Source organism: Arachis hypogaea, chromosome 9 (genome assembly GCF_003086295.3).
Source record: "Arachis hypogaea cultivar Tifrunner chromosome 9, arahy.Tifrunner.gnm2.J5K5, whole genome shotgun sequence".
Taxonomy (NCBI): Eukaryota; Viridiplantae; Streptophyta; class Magnoliopsida; order Fabales; family Fabaceae; genus Arachis; species Arachis hypogaea.
Genome location: NC_092044.1, coordinates 43,024,722 through 43,041,441, shown reverse-complemented (window position 1 = coordinate 43,041,441; position 16,720 = coordinate 43,024,722). Strand labels below are relative to the sequence as shown.

Sequence of the window (16,720 nt, the reverse complement as noted above, 5' to 3'; positions counted from 1 at the left end):
TACTTTTGTGGCAGTTCTTTCTCCCCCAAAATGACCTCCATAGCTAGCATTATGACAACTCCAAAGGACTTCTCGTCCTTCTTCTTCTGAAATGCACCTCCTAAGGATTCCATCTGAGAATTTCTTGAAGAGATAGGGTTCATCCCAAATGAAATACTTAGCATCATTGATGAGTTTTCTTTTTTGATGTTTATTGATCCCAGGGGGTAGGTCACCGGCTGCTTTAAAATTGGCAATATCTGCAAACTAGGGTGCTTTGTGAACCAACATTAACTGTTCATCTAGGAAAAGCTCATTTACACTTGTATCATGTTTATCATCCTTCTCACAAGGGATTCTGGATAGATGATCTGCTACTTTATTCTCCACACCCTTTTTATCTCTAATCTCGATGTTGAATTCCTGCAATAATAAGATCCATCTGATTAGTCTTGGTTTTGATTCCTATTTGGCAAATAGATATTTGAGTGCTGTGTGATCAGTGAAAACAATAACTTTGGAGCCAATGAGGTATGATCTAAATTTGTCAAATGCAAAAACTATTGCCAGCAACTCCTTTTTGGTGGTGGTATAATTTTGTTGAGTATTATTAAGGACCTTACTGGCATAGTATATGACATACACCAAATTTTCTTTTCTCTGTCCTAACACTGCCCCAACTGCGAAATCAGATGCATCACATATCAGTTCGAATGGTAAATTCCAATCAGGTGGGGTGATGATAGGAGCTGAGGATAGCCTCTTTTTCAAGTTTTCAAATGCTAGCATGCACTTCTTGTCAAAGATAAATGGTGTATCAGACATTAGGAGATTGCTTAAGGGCTTGGCTATCTTTGAAAAATCTTTAATAAACCTTCTATAGAAGCCAACATGCCCCAAAAAGCTCCGAATTGCCTTGACATCACTTGGTGGAGGTAATTTTTCAATTAGCTCCACCTTAGCTCTGTCTACCTCAATGCCTTGGTTAGAAACTTTATGGCCAAGGACTATTCCATCTGTCACCATGAAGTGACATTTTTCCCAATTCAAGACCATGTTGGTCTCTTGACATCTTTTTAATACCAAGGCAAGATGGTTTAGGCAATTAGGAAAGGAATCTCTGAATACTGAGAAGTCATCCATGAAAACTTCAATGAACTTCTCTATCATATCTGAGAAGATGGAAAGCATGTAGCGTTGAAAAGTTACAGGTGCATTACATAGCCCAAATGGCATGCGCCTGTAGGCAAACACTCCATATGGGCAGGTGAATAATGTTTTCTCTTGGTCTCTTGGGTCAACCACTATTTGGTTATATCCTGAATAACCATCTAGGAAACAATAATATGTATGTCCTGCAAGTCTTTCCAGCATCTGATCCATGAAAAGAAGTGGGAAGTGATCTTTTCTTGTGGCTTCATTGAGCTTTCTATAGTTAATACACATCCTCCATCCTGTGACGGTTCTTGTAGGGATTAGCTCATTTCTTTCGTTGGGTACCACAGTGATTCCTCCTTTCTCGGGGACCACTTGAACTGGACTGACCCATGGGCTAACTGAAATTGGGTAAATTACTCCTCCCTGCCACAACTTCATGACTTCTTTCTGTACTACTTCCTTCATAGCTAGGTTTAGCCTTCTTTGGGGCTGAATAGATAGTTTGGCATCCTCTTCCAAAAGTATCTTATGCATGCATATGGCTGAACTGATTCCTTTCAAGTCAGCAAATGTCCATCCAATGGCATCCTTATGTTCTTGTAAGACTTGAAGCAACTTTTCCTCTTGTTCTTGGCTAAGGGCTGAATTTATGATCACTGGATAACTTTTATTTTCTCCCAAGTATACATACTTGAGAGAGGGTAGCAGTGCCTTCAGCTCAAGTTTGGGTACTTCTTTCTTTCATCCTTCCCTTCTTGTGTTCCTTGAACATGCGTTTCAGCGGCTGCAGCCTCTTCGCTTGATGCTAATTCTTCTTCTTCTGTTAACTCCTCAAGTTCTTCTTCAAGAGTTTCTTGCACCAAAGCCTCCACCGAGTCTAACCTCATACATTCCCCCACTGAGTTGTGTGGGTAACTCATGGCCTTAAACACATTGAATATCATTTTCTCCTCATGTAATCTAAGGATAAGTTCACCCTTTTGGACATCAATGATGGCTCCGGTAGTGGCCAAAAATGGCCTTCCCAGGATGATGGAAGTCTTAGCTCCTTCTTCCATGTCTAATACTATGAAATCTGCTGGAAAGATGAAGTCTCCCACCTTCACCAACAAGTCTTCTACTATTTCGTGGGGAAACTTGAATGATCTGTCTGCTAGTTACAGGGCCATTCTTGTTGGTTTGGCTTCCTCAATCCTCATTTTTTTCCTTATTGCTAAGGACATCAGATTTGTACTAGTTCCTAGATCACATAAAGCCTTTTCCACTGTGATTTCCCCTATGATACAAGGGATTTGGAAGCTCCCAGGATCCTTCAATTTCTGGGGCAATTTGTGTTGGATGATGGCACTGCATTCTTCGGTGAGTACCACAGTCCCATTGTTCTTCCAGCTTCTCTTCTTGGTCATCAATTCCTTTAAGAACTTGGCATAGAGTGGCATTTTCTCTATTGCTTCAGCAAAGGGTATGTTGATTTGTAGTTTCTTGAAGATTTCCAAGAATCTTGAGAACTGGTTATCATCTCCCTTCTTCTTTAACTGCAACTGCTGGTGGTATGGAGCCTTTGAAAGGCATGGTTTGAGCACCTCTCCTTCTTGATGTGACTTAGGGGTGGAGATTCGAGTTCCCTCTTGTCCATTGTCTTCTTCATTCAAATTCTTCTCTGGTGGTTTCTTATGGGTCTCCTTCAATTCCTTCCCATTTTTGAGGGTGTAGCTTGACATTCCTCCATTGGTGCTGAGTTAGTATTGCTGCACTTGTTGTGTCCAGAGGCTTGCTTGAATAAGAAATCAATTTGTGTTTCAAGTTTCTTAATAGCAGCATCTTGATTCTGCATGTTGGATCGCACTTCTTCCCGGAAAACTTTACTGTCTTGGACTTCTCTATATAAATCTTCAAGTAGAGTCTCAATTTTTGAAAGTCTATCATCCGTTAGTGATGGTGGATTGGGGTTAGGTGGGTGTTGATAGGATCTCTGTGAGGTATGTTGGTGAGTTGCATTATTGTTGGAATTGAGGTTGTGGCGTCTCTGGTCTTGACCTTGGTCTTGATTATTTCCCCAACCAAAGTTGGGGTGATTTCTCCATCCAGAGTTGTAAGTTTTAGAGTATGGGTCATGGATTTGTCTAGGTGAGTTTCCAACATAGTTGGCTTGTTCCCAGTCACCTTCTTCTCCTATATTCACTCCCTCTTGAGCTGGTGACGAAGTGATGACTGCTACAACTTAGTTTTTCTCCACCTTCTTGGTGAGATCTGCTAGCTGCTTGGTGATCATCTTATTTTGAGCTAGCAATGCATCCATGTGGTTCAGCTCCATTACTCCTCGAGTGGTACTTCTTTCAAAGGCATAGAAGTAGTCATTCTCAGCTACTGTTTCGATGACATCTATGGCTTCTTCAATGGTTTTCTTCTTGTTTAGAGAGCCCCCCTAATGAATGATCTACAGCCTTCTTTGACTCATAAGAAAGACCTTCATAGAAAATGTGAAGTTGAACCCATTCATTGAACATATCTGGTGGGCATCTTCTTGTTAAGTCCTTGAACCTCTCCCATGCCTCATAGAGAGTCTCACCATCTTGTTGCCTGAAAGTCTGCACCTCGGCTCTCAGCCTATTGATTCTTTGAGGAGGGTAGAATCTTGCCAAAAATTTGTTCACCACATATTCCCAATTTGTTAAGCTCTCCTTTGGAAAGGATTCAAGACACTTGGATGCCTTATTCCTGAGTGAAAAAGGGAACAATAGCAACCTATAGACATCCAGGTGGACTCTATTAGACTTCACAGTGTCACAAATTCTCAGGAAGGTGGTTAGATGTTGATTGGGGTCTTCTTGAGCACTTCCTCTAAATGAGTAGTTGTTATGAACAAGGGTGATGAGCTGGGATTTTAGTTCAAAGTTGTTGGCATGTATGGTGGGCTTCTGGATGCTACTTCCACAGTTTCCTGGATTTGGATTGATGTAGGAGCCTAGAACTCTCCTTTCTTGCCCAGCATGATTTGCAGGGCCTTCTCTAGTATGGTTGTGAGCCTCTTCTTCATGATTATTTTCCAAGTTCTCTTTTATGTTGGTTTCAAAGTACTCTTCCTCTTTCTCAGCACCAACAACTCCTTTCCCTCTTACTTCCCTCCTTACTCTCCGGAGGGTCCTTTCAGGTTCTGAATCAAAGGAAGTTGAGGCTCCCCCTCTTCTCCCTGTCATACAACTAACAAAGCACACAGCAAGAGATAATATTGAAGAGATTATTCTTGTTAGAGTGATTGTTAGTGTGAGTGATGCAAATTATCAAACAGTTAGTGGGTTAGTGAGCAGAATTGTAGATAATGACAAAGAAAGAAAGAAAAACAGAGGGGGTATAGGGGGTGAGGAAGAAACGAAATAAACTGAAGGTAAACAACTGAATAAAGTAAACAAACAAAAGAAAAAAATGCTCAATCTATTGAGCTTCCAATTTGATCATTGTTGATACAAAATCAATCCCCGATAACGGCGCCATATACTTGATGCATGAAAACTTGTCTCTCAACAAATTTCCCTTCGCCAAGTATACCCAATTATCGTCAAGTAAAAACTCACAATAGAGTGAGGTCGAATCCCACAGGGATTGATTGGTCAAGCAACTTTATTTGGAAGAGTATACTAGTTGAGCTAAACAGAATGTAGTTTAAGAATTGCAGAAAATTAAATGGCGGGAAAGTAAATAACAGAAAATAAAATACAGAATCTTAAATGGGGATTTGGGGAAATAAGCATGAAAATAAATGGCAAAAAGTAAAGAGAATGGGTAAGATCAGAAATGGGGAATTCATTGGGCTCAGGAGATGTTGTATTCTCCGAATCAAATTCATTTTCATCTCTTCCTCAATCAAAGCATCTATTGATCTCCTTGGAAATCTTAAGTGATTGGGTTCCAATTCCTTGGCAACCCAATCTCTCTAAGCTTGAACAATTGCCCAATTCCTTGATTTAATTGCTCATGGGAAGAGATAAAGTGTGGTCACTGATTATACCACATGTATTTCCAAATCAAAGTGTTGGGAGGATTACATGTCACTATATCCGCCCAGACCCCAATTTGGTCCAACATGAGAAAGCATTTCTAGCATGATCTCTTCATCCCTTTTCCAAGGCTCAAAGGAGATCCAATTATGGAGAGTTTCTTTTCCAAGACAACTAACCAATTGAATTAAGATCGAAAGTTTTCTAGTAAATCAAAAGAGAAGAAAGAAGAAGAGAATGAAAACTATAATTGATCCATCAAATTACAACAGAGCGCCCTAACCCAATGAAAGGGGTTTAGTTGTTCATAGCTCTAGAAATGGAAAATGGCAGAAAAGAGTACATCACTAAAAGTGCAGAAAAGTAAGTATACAGAGGGTAGTTCTCCAAAGTGCCCGGCTTTTATATAGTTCAAAACTACTATATATACTACTTCTCTTGATCTTCTAGTGAGTTCTTCAAGTCTTGGATGTGGGCCTTAGATCTTGAGTTGAAGCAGTTGCAATCTTTAGTGGGCTCAGCTTGCAGAGAAGTATGAATTAGGCATGGGCGTTAGTGAAGTTAACGTTAAGTGACATTATGGGTTCGAGAACGTTAGTGGCAATCACATTTTTCACTAACGTTCCAACCCCATATAGCCCACGTTAACTCCAACATTAGTGGCACCAATGTGACCACTAACGTAGCCTTGCAAACCTTTGCAAGCGTTATTGGGACTCACCTTTCCCAATAACGTTGTCTTATAAACCTTCGCAAGCATTATTGGGACTCACCTTTCCTAATAACGTTGTCTTGTGCCCTTTGTCCCTACGTTAGAGTTCACGTTAGTGTAACTAACGTGGCTCTTAACGTGGTTATGCCTCACCTTCGAGAGCGTTAGTGACACTTACCTTTGTCACTAATGCTCCAAGTGCCCCTACTCTCCACGTTAGAGTTCACGTTAACTAAGTTAACGTTGTCACTAACGTGGTAGTGAATGCCATCTCCAACGTTAGTGACAAAGGTGAGTGTCACTAACGTTGGCTCATCAATCTTAGCTCTACGTTAACTTTCACGTTAGTGGTCTTAACGTGACCACTAACGTGGGCAATGCTAGTTTGATCCAACGTTAGTGACAAAGTTGAGTGTCACTAACGTTGGCATTGTTCCTCTCTTCCATGTTAGAGTTCACGTTAACTAAGTTAACGTGACTCTTAACGTGGCTTATTGCCAAGTCTTGGAACGTTAGTGGTGTTCATTTTTACCACTAACGTTGGAGCTTTCTTTTGTCTCCATATTAACTATCATGTTAACCTAGTTAACGTGGCAATTAACGTGGCTTATGATGGCTTCGCAGGCATTATTGGTGATCACTTTTCTTATTAACGTTGCAAGCTATTTACCATTCCACGTTAGTGGTCACGTTAATTAGATTAACGCGAGTACTAACGTGGTTCTTCCTTGCTTCCTTTGTCCTGAAATCAAGCAATAAAGTGCATTAAAGCTCTAGCCAAATTCATGAGATTATGCATCTTCCATTTATCATTCAATTCTAGCAAAAATCCTCATGAAATCATGTGAAATTCACAATACTTGCTTGAATCAAGGTGTAAGTGTATTTTCATCCAAAACTTGCCTTATTCACTAAGAAAATGCATGAAACTAACCTAAAACAGTAAAGAAAAGGTCAGTGAAGCTGGCCTAGATGCCCTGGCATCACAGACCAGCCTCTAAACCTAGCAAGACACATCCGGAATGCCATGGGACACGTACAAATTGTGGGCAACCTACCTTTTCCCGCCTTCATCTCAGATCTTGTCTCAGCAGCCAGAGTCTCCTACAGAGCTGGGGACACCAAAGCCATGCTTCCACGGGATGATCTGTATGTCCCTAACAGAAAATATCTCAGGCCACCAACAGCTACTACCGGCCAGTCCGCAGACATTCCTCCTTCAACACCACAAGCACCTTCCACAAGTCAGCTGCTCCATTAAATACTGGAGAGGTTGGACCGGCAAGACCAGAAAGCGAAGTTATGAGAGTGCCACAACCAGCGCCGATTCAAATACCTCAAGGAGCTACTCACAGGCAACCACAGACCTGACAAGGACCCAGACACTCCGGACTACACTTCCTTTACCAGCACAAGGAGCCATGACGGTTCAGACTGTGGAGATACTGCTACCAACCCACCTTTGTTCCTGACAGATAGCACCAAGGATGGTGCAAAGCCTTAAATGTGGGGAGGTCAGTCAGTACGTGACTTCCAGAGGTAGTTTCTCTTCCCTAACACAAAAAATTTTTTTAGAATAGGATAGATTGCATAGTAATAGGTTAATTGCATACATGTTCTACTTGATTGAAAAGATAATAAGTTTCTTTTAAGACCCTATTTTTGAAAAATTTCACTAATTTAAATGAAAACCTTTATGTTAAATTTGTTTGAAGTTGTAATTGGAACATGGTTTTTGAGCTAAAGAACACACAACCCGTGAGACTTTGAGCCTAAATACATGGTTACATTATTTAACAATAAATATTTTTTTCTTGTGTGTCTACTTCTCTATGATTGTAATCTGAATTTTGTTTTATCCTATATGTCCAATGTTAACGTGTTATATGCATGCATATGATTGAGGCCATTGTTTGTTAGCTCACTTATCCCAAATAAGCCTACCCTTTTAATTACCTTTGTTAGCCACTTTGAGCCGTTTTAACCCCATTTGTTCTACATTTTACCACATTACTAGCCTTAAGTAGAAAAACAATTAAATATCCCAATTGAATCTTTGGTTAGCTTGAGATAGAAATTGTGTGTTAATTGAGTATGGGAAGATTGTGGAAACAAATGGTAATAAAGGAATGTGTCATGATAAAATAATGGGAATTTAGGTACCTACTCATGTGAAACTATAAAAGAAAATTAAAAAAATCTATGTGCATTGATAAGCTATGTTTATTTTTATATTAAAAAAATATCAAAAATATTTATTTTAGTAAATAAGGGGACAAAATTACCCCAATGATAAGTTAAAGTTCAAAAATCAATGCACATGTGATAAAATTAAAATAAAGGTTGATGCATGAGTATGGAATGTGAAAAGGAAATTCTGGGTAGCTAGGTATGAATTGTGAAGTTATATAGAATATATGTATGTTAGGTGAGAGCTTAGGTTAATTAAAGATTCAATGTGTAAGCTCGCTTAGCCATATGAACACCCTTACCCTTACTTTAGCCCCATTACAACCGTGAAGAGACCTCATGATGTTTGCATTGATACATTAAATGTTGTTGATTCGTTAGGTGAAAAACAAAAATTTGAAAGCATGATTAGAGAAGGATAGAGTGATTATCCTATACACAAGAGAGATTAGAGTGCACACACACCATCAGTGAGGGTTCACTGCTTGATTTCACTAGCTGTCTTCTTACAAATTTACCTGCTTTTACTGTGTGATTTGAACTAGTGGAATCTGCTCCATGTTTTGTCTTAGAGAACTTATTTATTTTTTAATCAAATAGACGAAATCATATAGTTGCATTCATTATATAGGTTGCATTGCATTGTGTAACAACCCTAGTTTTTGAAAATTAAATAATTAGCTATTTGTGATTTATTTTATTTGATGATAATTTTATTTTAAGAAAATTATTTTACTAAAGGTAATTAAATGAAATTTCATCATAATTGGAGTTTAAATTAATTAGAATTTTTTATATAATCTTTATTAGATATTTGGTATAATTGAAATTATAATTTTGATAATTGAAAAATAAGAAGAATTGTATAATTTAATTTAAATAAATTCTATTTTGAATGAGTTATGTTATTAATTCGAACTCTCAGAAATTATTTTATTAGAAATGATTAGATTGATATTTATAAATACTTTAAATTTAAGTCAATTAATATTTGTGTACAATTTTTATTATAATTAGTTATTTTATAAATCGAAATTAAAGTTTCGGAGATAGAAAAATAAAGAAAAGTTATATCCTTTAATTTGAATAATTAAAATTGAGTTTAAACTATATTTTATAAAAATGTGATTAATATGTTTATTTTCTAATTTAAATTAGAAATAATTGATTGAACTTAGCAATATGTTGATAAATAATGTTTCTAAATATTTTTAATAGAGTATATTTGATTTTAAAATTACTCTACTCTCCAATTTTATCAAAATATCTATTCAAATCTGATACGTAACCCTTATCCTCGGTTGCACAAAAAGCTCGGCACGTGAGCCAATAAACTCGGTCCCGTACCAATCGCCCGATATGCTCGGCAAAAAGGCAGACCGGCACAGCCTCACCCATTCAAAAACAAGAGACGTGCCTAGCAAGCCTAAGGCACCAAAACAGAATATCATAACCAGCCTACAAACTAGGACTGACCCACATGAAAACGGTAAAACAACCCCTATAAAGCCGAACTAATATTCCCGGCTTTAATCAGGTTCCACTATCATTTTTCATACTCACTTATTCACTCTCACTTAATTACTCTCTCTCTCTCTCTCTTTTCTGAGATTATTACTAACTTGAGCATCGGAGTATCCTTTGCAGGTATTCCCGCTGCGGTGTTTGACCATTGGCCGACGTAAAGCTCTTCCTCGCGATTGACGACTTGCCCAGAAGCGCTTAAGCTCGGCCTACCCAGTGTTCGGACAAATCACTTGGCGCCCACCATGGGGCCGGAGTACATCTAACCCCACTTTTTCCTTCGTCTAGTCTTCTACTCTATTTTGTAGGATTCCCGATCCCCGAACATGGCTGACAACGAAAGTCCACAACTCTCACAGGATGATCTCCTGGCTCGAATCGCCGAGCTTCAGGCGGAAGTACAAAGAATAGCTGAGCTGTCTACACAGAACAATGGAGAAAGCTCCAAAAGCTCGTCTCAAGGTGCTACAGACCCTTTAAACATCGTCCCGCCAAAGGAGAAGCTCACCCTCGACAACCCCTTCTCCGAAGAGATCACAAGTTACCAGATGCCAAAAAACTTTACTCTGCCCACCGCACTGGAGCCGTACAAGGGGTTCGGCGACCCCCGAGCCCACGTAAAGAAGTTCCAGTCAATGATGTTTTCCAACGGCCCTAAGAATGAGCCCGTTCTCTACCGAGCTTTCCCCACCTACCTCGACGGTGCTGCATTACTCTGGTTTTCTAAACTTCCTGAAGGTTCAATTTCCTCCTTCGAAGATCTTGCCAGATCATTCATTGATTATTTTGCCGCGTCAAGAATCTACGTACATGGTTCAGACTACCTCGGCACCATTAAGCAAGGTCAGCACGAAAGCCTGAAGGACTACATGACTAGATTCGCTGATGCCACTGTGGAGATCCAGGACTTGGACCCGGCCGTCCACTTGCACGCCCTCAAGGCCGGCCTCAGGCCCGGCAAATTCCAGGAGACCATTGACATAACAAAACCAAAAACGCTAGAGGAATTTCGAGAAAGGGCGGCAGGTCAAATGGAGATCGAAGAACTCTGAGAAGCCCAAAAATCAGACAAGCAACCACATCGGAGAGATGAAGAAAAAACTTTCAGATCGCCAGGCAGCAGAGACACTAAGAGATTTTCCAAACCCACGTCAAAATACAACACATACACCAGATTCAATACCAGAAGAGAAAACATCATCAGAGAAATCCTCAACGCCAAAATCATAAAGCCACCAGCTCGAGCAGGAAACTACCAGGATCAAAGGTTCGTAGATAGGACAAAGCATTGTGCCTTCCATCGGAAGTTTAGACATACCACGGACGACTGCATAGTCACGAAGGACCTCCTGGAAAGGCTGGCACGCCAAGGGCTCTTGGACAAATACATCGAGAGCCGGAAGGGCAGAGGGGAAAACTCAGACAGAGTAGGGCACAAGCAAGCAGTGGCTGACAATAACAAGAAAGAGAGGATGACTCCAGATCCACCAAGAGGAGACATTAGCCACATATCAGGAGGATTCGCAGGTGGAGGAGAAACAAGCTCGGCCAGGAAACGGAGCTACAGGGCGATGCTAGCAATCGAAGGAACCATACAGCCAAAGAAGGACAAAGACCCAGACGTCACAATATCCTTCAACCAAGCAGACTTCAGATCGGCAAGCCCTAACCTCGACGACCCCGTGGTAATTTCCATCTAGGTCGGAGAACTGTTGGTAAGAAAAACATTGCTGGATCCAGGTAATAGTGCTAACATTTTATTTTATTCTACCTTTATAAAGATGAAATTATCAGAAAAATTGATACAGCCCTCCTCGGGAGAGCTAATTGGGTTCTCCGGAGAGAGAGTCCCCATCATGGGACACATATGGCTAAAGACCACAATGGGAGAAATCCCTATGTCAAAATCAATTGATATTCAATACCTAATAGTAGACTGTTATAGCCCTTACAATATTATAATTGGAAGACCCGCCCTGAATATATTCAGAGCAGTGGTGTCCACGTTACACCTGTGTGTTAAGTTCCCAGTGCAGGAAAACAAGATAGCTACGGTATACGCCGACCATCAAGAAGCTCGACAGTGCTACAATGCTAGCCTAAAGCTAACCCAAACAAAACAAGAAGCTCGGACTCAGGTTCAAGCAATCCACACTTCTGCAGACACAGCGACACTGGCCGACCTCGACCCAAGGGAAGACCTCGGCGAAAGACCTCGGCCAATGGACAACCTTCAACAAATAACACTAACAGCAGATGACAAACAATACACATACATTGGAGAAGCATTAGAAGGGAAAGACCAAGCAAGACTTATACACATACTACACCAGAATGCCGACCTATTTGCATGGACACCGGATGACATGCCAGGAATAAATCCAGAGATCATCTGCCATAAGTTAGCAATCGACAAAACAGCCCGACCAATAGAGCAGAAGAAAAGGAACCTCGGAGAGGAGAATAGGCAAGCAGCACTGGAAGAAACCAAGAAGCTCCTCAACGCAGGTTTCATCAGAGAAATTCGCTTCACCACATGGTTGTCCAATGTGGTAATGGTAAGGAAGAACTCGGGTAAATGGCGCATGTGCATCGACTTTACAAACTTAAACAAAGCTTGCCTTAAAGATGCATATCCATTGCCTTGCATTGATAAATTAGTTGATAACGCTTCTGGTTTCAAAGCCTTGAGTTTTATGGATGCATACTCTAGTTATAACCAGATTCTGATACATCCAGAGGACCAAAGCAAAACGGCTTTTATGACAGAACATGGAAACTTTTGTTACAAGGTAATGCCTTTTGGCTTAAAGAATGCAGGTGCGACATATCAACGGTTAATGGACAAGGTATTCCAACAGCAGATAGGCCGGAATATGGAAGTCTATGTAGATGATATGGTAGCAAAAACACCAGCACAAGGGTCACACTGTGATGACTTGGTAGAAATATTCAAACAACTCCGAGCATACAACATGAGACTCAATCCGGACAAATGTGCTTTCGGAGTCCAAGGAGGAAAATTCCTCGGATTCATGCTAACCTTGCGAGGCATCGAAGCCAACCCAGAAAAATGCAAAGCCATACTAAACATGACAAGCCCAAAAACGGTGAAAGAAGTCCAACAACTAGCAGGACGAATAGCTGCCTTACACGTTTCCTACCTGCAGTGGCAAACCGATCTTATCATTTCTTCCAGACATTCTCTAAAGGCAAGAAGTTCACCTGGACAGACGAATGTGAGAACTCTTTTACTGAACTCAAACAGAACCTAACATCACCACCAATCCTACAAAGACCAGAGACAGGTAAGCCATTGTGTTTATACCTATCAGTATCTAACCATGCTATAAGCTCGGTATTAGTAACAGAAACAGGAAGAAAGCAAAACCCAGTATACTTCATCAGTAGGGTGCTACAACCAACAGAAACAAGGTACCCGAAGATAGAACAATTGGCACTGGCACTAGTCACCACGGCAAGAAGACTGCGGCACTACTTCCAGAGCCACACAATCATAGTACGAACAGACCAACCGCTAAGGCAGATACTAACCAGACCCGAGCTCGCCGGCAGACTAATAAAGTGGGCGATCAAGCTCTCTGAGTTCGATATTCAATACGAACCAAGGAAGACACTGAAGTCACAGGTGCTAGCCGACTTTATATCGGAAATGACTAACGATACACAATATACAGAGGTCAGTCATGTGGATGGAGCGTCAAACAAAGAAGGCAGTGGAGCAGGAATACTACTGATGGAAGGGAACAAGGTGGTGGCCGAGCAGTCACTGAGGTTCCGCTTCAACGCAAGCAACAATCAGGCGGAGTACGTGGCCCTACTCGCCGGACTAAAGCTCGCCCTACAACTACAAGTACCCCGAACAACAGTTTATTGTGACTCTTCATTACTGGTGCATCAAATAAAGGGCGAATTCCAGGTAAAAGATCCTTTGTTAGAAAAATATTGGCTCATAACAAAGGATCTCATTTCAAAATTTAGCAAATTTGACATTATTCATGTGAATCGAGAACAAAACACCAGGGCCGACGTGTTATCCAAGTTAGCCACGACTAGGCAAACCGAAAACACATTGGCACTGTCCCAGCTAACACTTGACAAACCAAGTTTTGAGCAGGATACTATTTTAAGTATTATACAGATACCAGATTGGCGAACACCTTTTCTTGACTATATCAACACAGGCACCATGCCAAATGATGAACCGAACTTGCCGCTCTTCCGAAGAAGAGCAAGCTTCTATACAGTGCTCGGAAACACCCTATACAGGCGAGGACATTCCCAACCACTACTCAAATGCATAAGCAACAAAGAAGCCGAGGAAGTTATGACAGAAACACACGAAGGAGTTTGTGGAAATCACATTGGTGGCCGAGCATTAGCCGCAAAGATATTGCGAACAGGATACTATTGGCCGACAATAAAAAGGGACTGTATTTCAAAATTAAAAGCGTGCGATAATTGTCAAAAGCACGCCACACTCTCCGAAACCCCGGCCGAAGAGCTCCACACCATAGAGGTAAGCTGGCCTTTCAATAAGTGGGGATTGGATATCCTCGAAACTTTTCCGAAAGCGCCGGGCCAGGTAAAGTTCCTTTTGGTATCAATAGATTATTTCTCTAAGTGGATAGAAGCACAACCACTGGCACACATAACGGCAGAAAAAGTGCGATCTTTTTTATGGAAAAATATCATATGCAGATTCGGTATCCCAAGAGAGATAATCTCGGATAACGGAAGACAATTTACAGATCATAAGCTCGCTGCCTTTCTAACAAACTTTAACATCAAACATCATTTCAGCTCAGTAGAGCACCCGCAAACTAACGGACAAGTTGAATCAGCTAACAGAATTATCTTGCAGGGATTAAAGAAAAAGCTCGGTGAAGCTAAGGGAGAATGGGCCGACCTCATTCCAGAAATCCTATGGAGTTATAATACCAGCATTCAGTCTGCCACAGGAGAAACTCCTTTCAAACTGGTATATGGCGCAGAAGCACTCATTCCAATAGAGGTCAGCGTCCCAACATTAAGGACCGATCTCTATGACCAATCCAACAATTTGCAAGCTCGGGCAGCCGAGTTAGATCTTGTAGAAGAAGAAAGAGATATCTCAGCCATAAAACAGCGAGCCAGAAAGCAATACATAGAGTGGAGACACAACAAAAGAGTCGTTCACAGGTCCTTCAACAACGGAGACCACGTACTCAGACGGACAGAAGAAGCTCAGAAACCTCCGGGACATGGCAAATTAGCCGCAAATTGGGAAGGACCTTTCCGAGTCCTTCAAAATCTCGGAAAGGGGGCTTACAAACTACAAACCCTCAAAGGAGATCAACTTCCAGGAACATGGAATATCTCCTCCCTAAGGGGATATCAATCATAGTATAACCTGTAAATTCGCGAATGATGGTACTCTTTTTTCCCTCGAAAGGTTTTCTCCCAAAAGACATGGTTTTACTCGGAGAAGGGTTTTAACGAGGCCAGACGCAACAAATCATTGTACCCACACAACTTACTGTGCAATCAAAACAGTTTTCATCCTGACAGTTATCATACATTTCAGTTAATAAACACTCCAAATTATCCGAGCATTATCCTCAGAACCCTAACATCACGAACCGAGCATATTTCCCAGAAAACCTCCACCATAAAAACAAGTTAAAGTTTTTCCAAGGAACAAACTAATCCGAGCTTCATACTCGGAATTCAAAATGTGCATACTGAACACGTTACTCAGAAAAAAAAATACAAACAAATGAAACAAACTAAAATGAATCCCGAGGGATCACTTTACCATAACCCTTATATATCAGAGCCACAGCTCTCCTTATCAACAATACACCATACAAGAAATGATTATGGTCATCGTCAACACATACAAGTATTATCACAATACAACATATCATAACTTGGGAAAAACATCATATTATATAAAAAGCAGTCATTGTCAGGCCGAGCTGCGTACTCAGGAAACCAAAATACTACTACCAAGGATAGTACTCGAAATCCTTCAACAAAGCCAAAATAATTCACAAGTTCAAAACCTATTGCACCATATACAAAATGAAGCATAAACTATAAACCTAATCTGCTTTATCACCAATGCTTGACCCCTCACTCTCACTTCCAGCAACAGCCTCATCTTCTATGAGTTCACCATTCATAACCACCTTCATAACATCAAGCTGTGAAGAATCAGCTTCCGGATATAGCACCTTGACCTGGGAAACAGCACGCTCAAAACCTTGAGCAAAAGCTTCATAGATTCCACCCTCTAATTCTTTGATCCAAGCAGAGAACTGATCATTCTCGGATTCCAAGATCTTCAACTTTTCAGACGAAGTTTTCTGGAGATTCCTCTCATCAGCCAACTCCAACTCCTTCTTCTCCATGGAGGCAGAAAGCTCGGCTATCTTTTGGTCTTTCTTCTGGATAATCCCAGACAGCTCTTCTACACGAGAAGCCTCATTTTGCTCCTGATCCAGGGCGAGTTCCTGAGTTCGGCCAATGGCAACAATCTGAGCACCAATCACCTACGAAAATGAAGACAAGTAAATATGGGGCATCAACAAAAATTCACAAAACACAACAAAATAATCTATACCTGAAGAAATCGGCTAACACCAGCTCGGCCAACCTCGTCAATCATTTTTATGTCATCCGAAAAATAACAAAGCTCATCAGCCATGGTCCCAAAAGAATACAACTTCGCCCACAGAGATCTAGCGTGCATGTTCTCATCATACCCATGAAGTCTTTTCTGTGATTCATAAGCAGACTCGACCATCTGCAGAATCATAGATGACTCCCCCTTACCTTCTAAGACCTCAGCAAGGCTACCTTGACCTTGCCCTCTCTTCCTCTTTTGCTTTTGCCCCAGGCCATGATGAATCAAAACAGCAGGACCTTTCCCAACATTAGATGAAACCTCCTTCTCTCCTTTCTTGCGCTGATTAAAGAAGAGCTTCAAACCTGCCGTGGTAATGGCAGGAGCTTTCTCACCTATAAATCAGAAAACAACCAAGATAAGGAACAACATATCAAAACATCAACACAGAACAAATGCAATAAAACAGATTACCTATGTGATCATACACAGCCTGCCTATCAGTATCCCATTTCAACATCTCGGCAACAG

General features: G+C 40.9%; 1 non-coding gene across 1 annotated transcript; it reads left to right on the top strand.

The window, feature by feature from the left end:
- The first annotated feature begins 3,639 nt into the window (after positions 1 to 3,639).
- On the top strand, positions 3,640 to 3,746 carry LOC112713225 (small nucleolar RNA R71). The gene has a single exon (XR_003158200.1). It is a non-coding gene; the product is annotated as a small nucleolar RNA R71 (small nucleolar RNA).
- The last annotated feature ends 12,974 nt before the right edge of the window (positions 3,747 to 16,720 follow it).